The sequence below is a fragment of the Monopterus albus genome, unplaced genomic scaffold (genome assembly GCF_001952655.1).
Source record: "Monopterus albus unplaced genomic scaffold, M_albus_1.0 scaffold41.1, whole genome shotgun sequence".
NCBI classification, from domain to species: domain Eukaryota; kingdom Metazoa; phylum Chordata; class Actinopteri; order Synbranchiformes; family Synbranchidae; genus Monopterus; species Monopterus albus.
The window spans coordinates 3,466,504-3,474,944 of NW_018127921.1; the positions used below are offsets into that span (position 1 = coordinate 3,466,504).

Sequence of the window (8,441 nt, forward strand, 5' to 3'; positions counted from 1 at the left end):
AAAAACCACATGCTTCCATCTCTGTAATGCTGTGGTTTGGTTTAACCAGGAAAGTAAGATGGGACAGTTATGAAAGATCTGCTGAAATCTGGTGATATAACATGCATTGTTTTGGTGCTTTGTGACAGAAGGTCCAGTTCACCAAATCTGCTTGGCAACAGGCTCCGGTCCTCACATGTGTAGAAGATATAGATTTTTTTTATTTTGTGTTTTCTGAATTGTGAACTGACATTTTGATTCTCTATTGCCACCTCATGATAGATTTGTGTTTTGCACCATTGTAGCTATAGTAGAAGTGGTGGCCCTCACAAAGAAGTCACAGAACGTGGGCCACACAAAGGCATAAAGACATGTATGGGTGTGTGTGTTTGTTAATACCCAGAGAGCCGGGGTATCCAGTTTGTACGGGGAGTGCAAACGACTTTTGCTTTTGATGCATTCTCAGATGCATGATGATGTTTAACTCTTAGTTTAACTTCAGTGGAGACTAAACATCAAACTGAACTGAACGTTTTAGAGTTGATTGGTTGGTTTCATAAAGTAGTAATGTGTTTGTGGTTTTTTTTTTATTGCTTTTAATTTTTTCTGTTAAAACATAAGAGTGGACCCAGTGTACAAATGGAATTTTTCATGTCCAACCTTTTTTCTTCTTTTTCAGTCTCCTACACACAGACAGTGGAGCTGCCTACAAGTTGGGACCATAATTAAACTCTGCAGAGGCACAGGTGAGTGACACCATGCACTCTGTGTAAAGTTATAAGAACATAAATGACTGAATATGGATTCCATAGTCATTTTAAAGGTGAAATAAAAGCAAAAACTAAGTGGCAAAAGAAAATGCTTGTGTGCTGGAAAAGAAAAGGCAACAACTGAGCTGGATAAATGAGACGAAATGACTGAAAACATATCATTAACTAGATACTTTATTCTACACCCACCATCACATTGGTTCAAATTATCATACAGATTGCAAATTTGGGGAGCATGCTTATTTTACAGGCCTTTATGCTTTTGTTATGTTAAAGAACAGTACAGGTTATTGCTGCTGTATAAGCATTATTTCCCTTATCTATGAAGGTTGGTGCAATTGTTCAGTTTAAGACAGGTTTTGTTTTGTTTGTTTTTACAAATAACTGTGTAAAAATGTTTATATGTTTCTGTGCATAGATTTGGGGATTCAAATGTTTACTACTCCCTTAATCCAACTTTATTATGCATCAGACAGGAGGCAGGGAACCACGATGTGCAGGTTGTCTGTCAGAGCTCACACAGACAATACATAAGGTGGACATACATCCATTTAGTCACACCTGCAGATAATCTAGAGCATCCAGTCCAACTGACATGTATGACTTTTGAGTGGATACAAGAGCATCTACAGGAAACTCAGAAGAGCATGTAAATAATATTCAATATAATGTAGGAGTAGATTTCACAATTTTATTGGCTTGTTGTTATTGACATCCTCTCTTTCTTGTAGTTGATATAAATTTTTTAGAACTCAATAATGGATAACAGCTTGTACTTGTACTAATCTCAACAGTGTATTTAGAGTAGTGGCAGAACACTTTTGTAAAAAGCTTTACATTCCAAGTGAATTTGGAATTAAATTCTTTCTGCTGATAGAAAAGTTCATCCACATGTGGAAGAGGGATAGAGAGTTTGTCCAGATCAGTAGTTAGTTATATGGGTCAGTGTGTGTGTTTGTGACTTGATCTCTAACTGTTTATGTTATTATTTAGAACCCTCACTGCATTCACTATAGCATCACTGTTACGTTTGGCACTTTGTTTTATTGCATTTTCATTCCATAACAGCAGGAGTAGATGTTTTACTGTGTGCCAGAGTGTGCAAGTACATGCTGCTTGTTGTAGCTGTGCAGCTCCCTCATGCGAGTACATGGCTCTGTGTGTGTGTCTGTGTGAATGTCTGACTATGCCCCTGCTGGTATTTAGCTATTAGGAAGTTTAATGGTGCCAGCATCAGTAAGGCCGTTTGAGCACTAGACATCATTAAAACATCGTGTCTCTGCTGTAATGTCATTTGGAATATGCATTGTACAGGTTTCGACTAAGCAATAAATGTAAGATTCTTTATCTAAAAATTCATGCAAACCAGTGTAGCCATGATGCTACAGAGAATTGTTGCATGGATGGAAAAAATTGTGAGACAACTCTCCTAGTCTAAGGTCTATACCACCTATGTGGCAGTTGGCCCATAATAGGTAATGCAAAATTTTGTTACCAGTCCTTCCACAATGCTAGCGTACAAATATGCATGCAAGAAGACATAGTGCATGTTCAGTGTGTAGTCCAATAAGATGTAGTTCACTGTAAAACCTAGACGTTTGTAACTCCCAGATAAAACTGTATCTTTTAAAGGAGTAAAAAGTCCATTTTCTATGTGCAGTGTGACCTTCCATAAGATGTAGTGGCTTCATATTTACTTTAAAACTTTAAATCTGATCCATTTACTCATCTTTTATACACTGGCTCAGCATACACAGTGGGACTTGGGTTGGGACTCTGCCACCACAAAAAGTAAAGTCTGGTTTGCTTTTGTCTGAGATAAGAAATGCTATGAAGTGAAATTAATAATAATAAGTAATAAATTATTGCAAGTGTTGTTGAGGCCAACGCTGAGAGAATGGATTACAAGATAAATGCAAGAATGTAGTTGTATTTAATCAGCTACCAAAATAGCTTATAATTTTCCCTTAATTAATGTAACGGAAAAAGAACCAAAAAACATAGACCAGATTTTTAATGCTACAATAATTTATAAACTGTTGGATTTATAATAATGGCCCCATTCTCAGACCTAATAGATTGTTGTTGCAGTACAGTGTAAGTGCGTATGTGTGTCATACATGTGTGTGGCAGTGAGAGTCCACTAGGTGTCTCCGTATGTTTACATCATAAAACTGTGTAGGTCAAGCACTCTGTCATCCATGACTCCATCCCAGTGGGATGCTCTCCTCTTTTCTCTTTTGTCTTCCTCCCATCCATGTGTTTCCATTGGCTTCCATTTTCACCTTTTCCACTTCTTTCTTCTCTCTTTCTTTCTCCAAACCTCATCCATGAATGAGATTACTACAGTAAATTACTGACACTTTCTCCATTCATTGTTTCCTAGTTAAAGCAGACACAGAGAAAGATTAAGCAGAAAATCATAGATGAGAGAGAAATAGATGACTAGAGAGATAACAGGTAAGAGACAGCATGGTGGGAAAGATTGAGGAAAAAAGAGAGAGACACCAAGCAGGATGAGAAAGAGAGCATGAGAGAAAGATAAGGGCAAGAGAGAGAGATACTGTGTTTGTATATATATGTGGGGGGGTGAAAAGCATGTAGGGAGAAAAGGAGGGATAGATGGAGTCTGTATTATGGTATAAACTGGTTCCAGAGAGCAGGACGAGATACACTGGAGAGAGTGGAAGTCCCATTATCACGGCATCTATCTTACTCTCCATCCGTTATCGTATTCATGTCCTGGTGCTGCATGATTTTGGTTTTGGATCCATGAGGATGTGTGGTCAGCAGAAGCAATGGCAAAAAATCTGAAGTTGCAGTAGGAATTCACGCTCCCTGATAACAAGGACTGAACTCAAGTGAAGACAGAAGTTTACATCCTGAATGTTTTATTTCCCTCCTGGAGTGAATGATGGGAGGAGCAGAACTAGGATTAAGAGATGTAAAGAGGGAGGTCTAAGAATATGGCAAGACTCTGTGACTCTGGGTGTGTAAACATGACCTTTGACACTGGAGACAAATGCTTTCTGGATTTTTCTGTATACTGGAATAACCAGCTCATCTGACAATCTAATCAGTTTATTCATTATTAGTCAGATTTTTGTACATTGTTTCCACACCCATATGCCTGGAACAGGTTTAATGCTTTGATAGCATGATATAGTGATTAATCTTCTGTTAGGAGTGATTTATAGGAATACTTTACTCTTCCTTCAACAATCTTTTAGGCTCCATCTTGTGTTCATTTTAAATGAGCACCCTGTGTTTCTGGGCAGCACATGGGATTGTTTCAGTCTTTTGTCTCACAAGCTAAGCTGCTCTTAAGTCTTTTCCTCTGAAAGACTCTGGCTTCCCAGTATCATTCTTAGAAGCCAAACTGAGTGTTAATTCTGTTATTGTTTTTAGGATGACACTTGTTGGATGTTGCACATGAGCTTTTTGATTCTCTACCTTGCTGTTCTCAGTGACAGAACAAGTCTCTGGACAATCTCAAGTTTTCAACTATGCATGAAGGTTGTTCAGAAAACTGTGGATTGGACCTTCACTTTTTAATAATAGTTACTTTACCAGGCAGGTTGACAAAATCTACAAGTTTTGGATTTGCTGTTGAGGTAGAGTTCCCCTCATAAAGAGCTTAAATCAGACGTGGTTCCCATGTCAAATGCAAGCATGCTTTTGATTGGCAGTATTAATTTTGCCATCTTTAATGTTTTCTGAATTGTCAGTAATGTGTAGGAAGCATTCCATTTGTTAAACATATAATAGAAAGCCACAACCTGTCTGCATACACTAAGCCCATTTTATACAAGCTCAGTAGTGGTTAGATAGTTGTTTAACCCACCATGACATGACAGTCACCAGCTACTTAATTGCACCTTTGATGCTTCCCTCTCTTTGTGGTTGCACTGTGACCTGTAAATTAGACAGAAGTGGGTTGCACAATGGGAATCCGATGATGCTGATGTGGATTATCCTCTTCAGTTTGCTGTGCCTGATGGTCGATGCCCAGAAGAAGATCCCACCAGAAACATGAGTAAAGTTGCACTGGAAAACCCTGACATTGGGGACTGAATGAGCAGGAGCAACCGTTTCAGTCAGTTCAAGTTTGGATGTCAGTATAAAGATACATATAGACCTACATAGAAAATATGCATTTTCATCACTACAATATATTTAACAAGTAAAACAAATGAAAATCTATAAAGCCTTTATCTATTTTCATCTGATTGGATACTTTTACTTTATTGACCGATGTACTATGATTGTATACTCTCTTTTAGCAGTAAATACAAGTTAGATGGCCACAGTCCTCTAGTGCTTCATTAAGACCTTACATCAACAACTATACCAGGTCATGTCCATGTGGATTCTCTGGCAGGTCATTATGTAGCATCGTCTGTCTTGAACATGTCAGATGGATGAGTCAGTAGTGTTTTGGCTGATTACTTCACACAGACACATATGGGCCATATGGCCAACTGTGGGATATAGCTAACTGCCAAACTGTCCTACAGTTTCTCTACAGCTAGAAACAAATAACCTGGAGATGAGGTTGAAATTTGAGCAAATCAATTGATCCAGTGTACAGCAAAGCTTGCATGTACATCTTGTTATAAATTAGTGTTGGAAAAATAATGCTAATCAGAAATTATTCATGCAACATTTCCCAAATACAAACATCGCTGTTACACGGTGGACTTGTAATAACTCAAAATATCTAATGTGTCCCTCCAGCTGTCACACTGTATGATAATTGGTCAGTTTTTCTCAGCTCGATATTAGTTTTGGGAATGAAACCCTGCGTTTGACTGATTGTTCTCCAGATTCCAGACAAAGCTCTTTTCCCTGAGCACTGATATGATCCTGTCAGACCACAACAGCCTATTAACTTTGTGCCTGTGAGTGTGTGCATGTAGTAAAGCAGAAGGAGTTGACAGAATACACAGCATTTTGTTAGCATACGTACACTGACTACATGTATTTAATATCTGTTTGTATGCGTGCGTCAGTGGGTCATACATGATGTAATAATTTGGTGAGTCCAACTTGAGCCCAATAGATTTATCGACTACAACTGCAAAAACAAATACTACTCATGCAGTTTCAAGGAATACTTAGTATTGTACTTATACAGCTCAAAGTGTATGTGCTGTAACTAGGCAGGCTCGTGTGACTAATGGAGATTAAAGCTCCAGGGACAGCAGGGTTTAGCAGGTCAACACAGGTCACTGAGCCCAAAGTTCTTCCTCTGCCTGTAGAGAATTTGGCAGCATGGCCCCTCTGACTCAGCCATGACCAGAACATTATAAGCCAAAAAGGTCACATCTTTAACTGCTCAGGGAAACATTGCTCTGCTGCCATAAAGAAAACAGATAAGACATCAGCAGCAATGGCGTGTTTTGAGTTGCAAGTCATAAAAACAATGGACAGTGTGCACACAATCCAAAAGATGTGATCTCTTCTGACCTGAAAACAAGAGTTTGTCTTTTTTCTGAGACTAAAGAAAGAAAATCTTTTCACAGCTTTTTGTTCCCTGTTGGGTACTTCATAGAGTTAGGGTTTTATTTGATCCACATTTGAACCAGGTTGACCTGCTTAAGGCTCTGTTTTAATCTGAATTGGCCTGGCATGCACAGTGGTTCTTTTGACAACATGTGCTGCACATCCTCACATTTTAAAATGAACTCAGTCATATTTTGCAATGAACATATCAACAGCTCAACCAATCACTGACTAGTTGTCAGCACTAAGGTTAGCCGTTGCAAACATGCCTGCTAACTAGCAGGGAGCTGGCTGACTCCCCATAGGTGGAGCCATTTGTCGCATCCTGTCTATTCTCCAAACTCTGTTGCCTTACCTTATCTGCTTTCACATAGAGGATTTGTAGAAATGACAGCATGTTATTGAACTGGCAGACTGTTAGTTTTTACTGTCACATTCACAGTAATCTGTGATGATGTGTTAGTGGTGAATGCTGGATAACCTTTTAAGATGATTTGCTCCATACTGTCACACTCTCTTAATCTTGTATTTTTCAGCAAAATAAAGGATTTGGGTGTATGATGATTACCCTTCTGTTTAGTACTGTGTTTTCATACATATTATTACCAGCTTTGAGTGTCTGTCTCTGATGTTTGTTTCCTCCATGTCCAGGGTGCATCAGTGGGCTGAGTCTTTTGGGAAAGAGATAGCCACCCTGTCTGCCAGATACTCTGGAGCTAAACTTCTCCAGAAGGTAAGAGACCACACACATTCACACATTAGCACATGATGTCATCAGACTGAGACAAGTGTGAATAATTCCTCCTCCCCCTCCACTCTGCTACATCAGCCTATAAAGACTAACTTGAGTGGCAATCATTTGCCATCTTCACATGGCCCAGAAAGCAATCTGATGACACACTAAATTCAAATACACTTGATTCATACACACACGTAACATTTACTTAGATGGAAAAGATATAAGAAAATAACAATTAACATTTTATTTGTTTATTTATTTATTGTTTGATTATTTCTGCTGCATGGCTTTTGTATTGTGCTTTAATATTTTGCTTTAACAACACATACAGTAAAACTGTATGCTGTCTTTCAGTAAATAGGATGTGTGCTCTTCTTCTACATGTTATTCTGTAGCATCCCTAACAGGCCCATTCACCATCTGCCACACACATACAGACTGACTGTTCACAGATACAGTACACACACTTACCAACCACCTCTCTTTACAGGTTATATGCATCTGTATCTTTGCTTTATACACACAATTTTAATACAGCACACCAGACTAGCAGCACAAATAACTAAGCTTCCCACATTTGTTTTAAACAAATAGTGTGTAGTTTGCTGTTTATGTTGTGTTGTAGACTGGATTAACCTTAACCTCAGACACAAATGTTGGGTGAGAACCAAAGATGCACAGTACTGACTGACTTGATCAAGCAGCCCCTGAAGCAGTAGCAGTAAAATTGATGGTACTATAGTCATAGTTACACTTGTTATAGGCGTAGTACCAATAATAAGAGTATTTTTGTAAAATCTAGTTGTGCAAGAAGCATTGTGTGCTGCAGTAATCTTGGGAGCCAGAAGGCACTAATCACCCATCTCTGTTTAATCAGTGGCTTTATCTGTTATCAGCAGAACATTTATTGTCTCTGTCTTCTTGATTGAGTAAACTGGATAGGATATTGAGTGTCTGAGTTTATGTTTGAAGATCATAAAAATGGTGGAGCTTTACTTTTACAAGTTGATAAGCATAACCAGTGAAAGAAAAAATAGAAAATAACTTACTTTGAATGTCTAACTGGACATATTGCTCTTTTTCATAGTTTTTGTTTTGTTTGTGTTTGTTTTGAACAAATACAAGGATATTGAGGGCATGGTGAAGATAGATGAGTTGAATGGAGAGGAGCTCGTGAAAAGGTTTGCGGAAGAGATGGAGGAAATGCTTGAGAGGAAGATGACGTCTGTCAAGGTACTGTAGTTATAGTCTGTAAAAGCAAACATATACTCTCTATGGTGACCAATTTTGCCCACATGTCCTTGTTTCAGTTGTGATTAATCCAAAAAAATCATTACAGAGTGAACCACAGCATCAGAGTATGGGCAATTATATGAGCAAAGTGCATCCTTAATCAGTTGTGCTTTATCACAGAGGCTAGCAGAAGCAGCAGAGGATGCTGATTTTTA

General features: G+C 38.4%; 1 pseudogene; it reads left to right on the forward strand.

The window, feature by feature from the left end:
- The window catches only part of LOC109959870 (voltage-dependent calcium channel subunit alpha-2/delta-4-like), a 16,887-nt pseudogene that overhangs the window by 913 nt on the left and 7,533 nt on the right, over positions 1–8,441 (forward strand).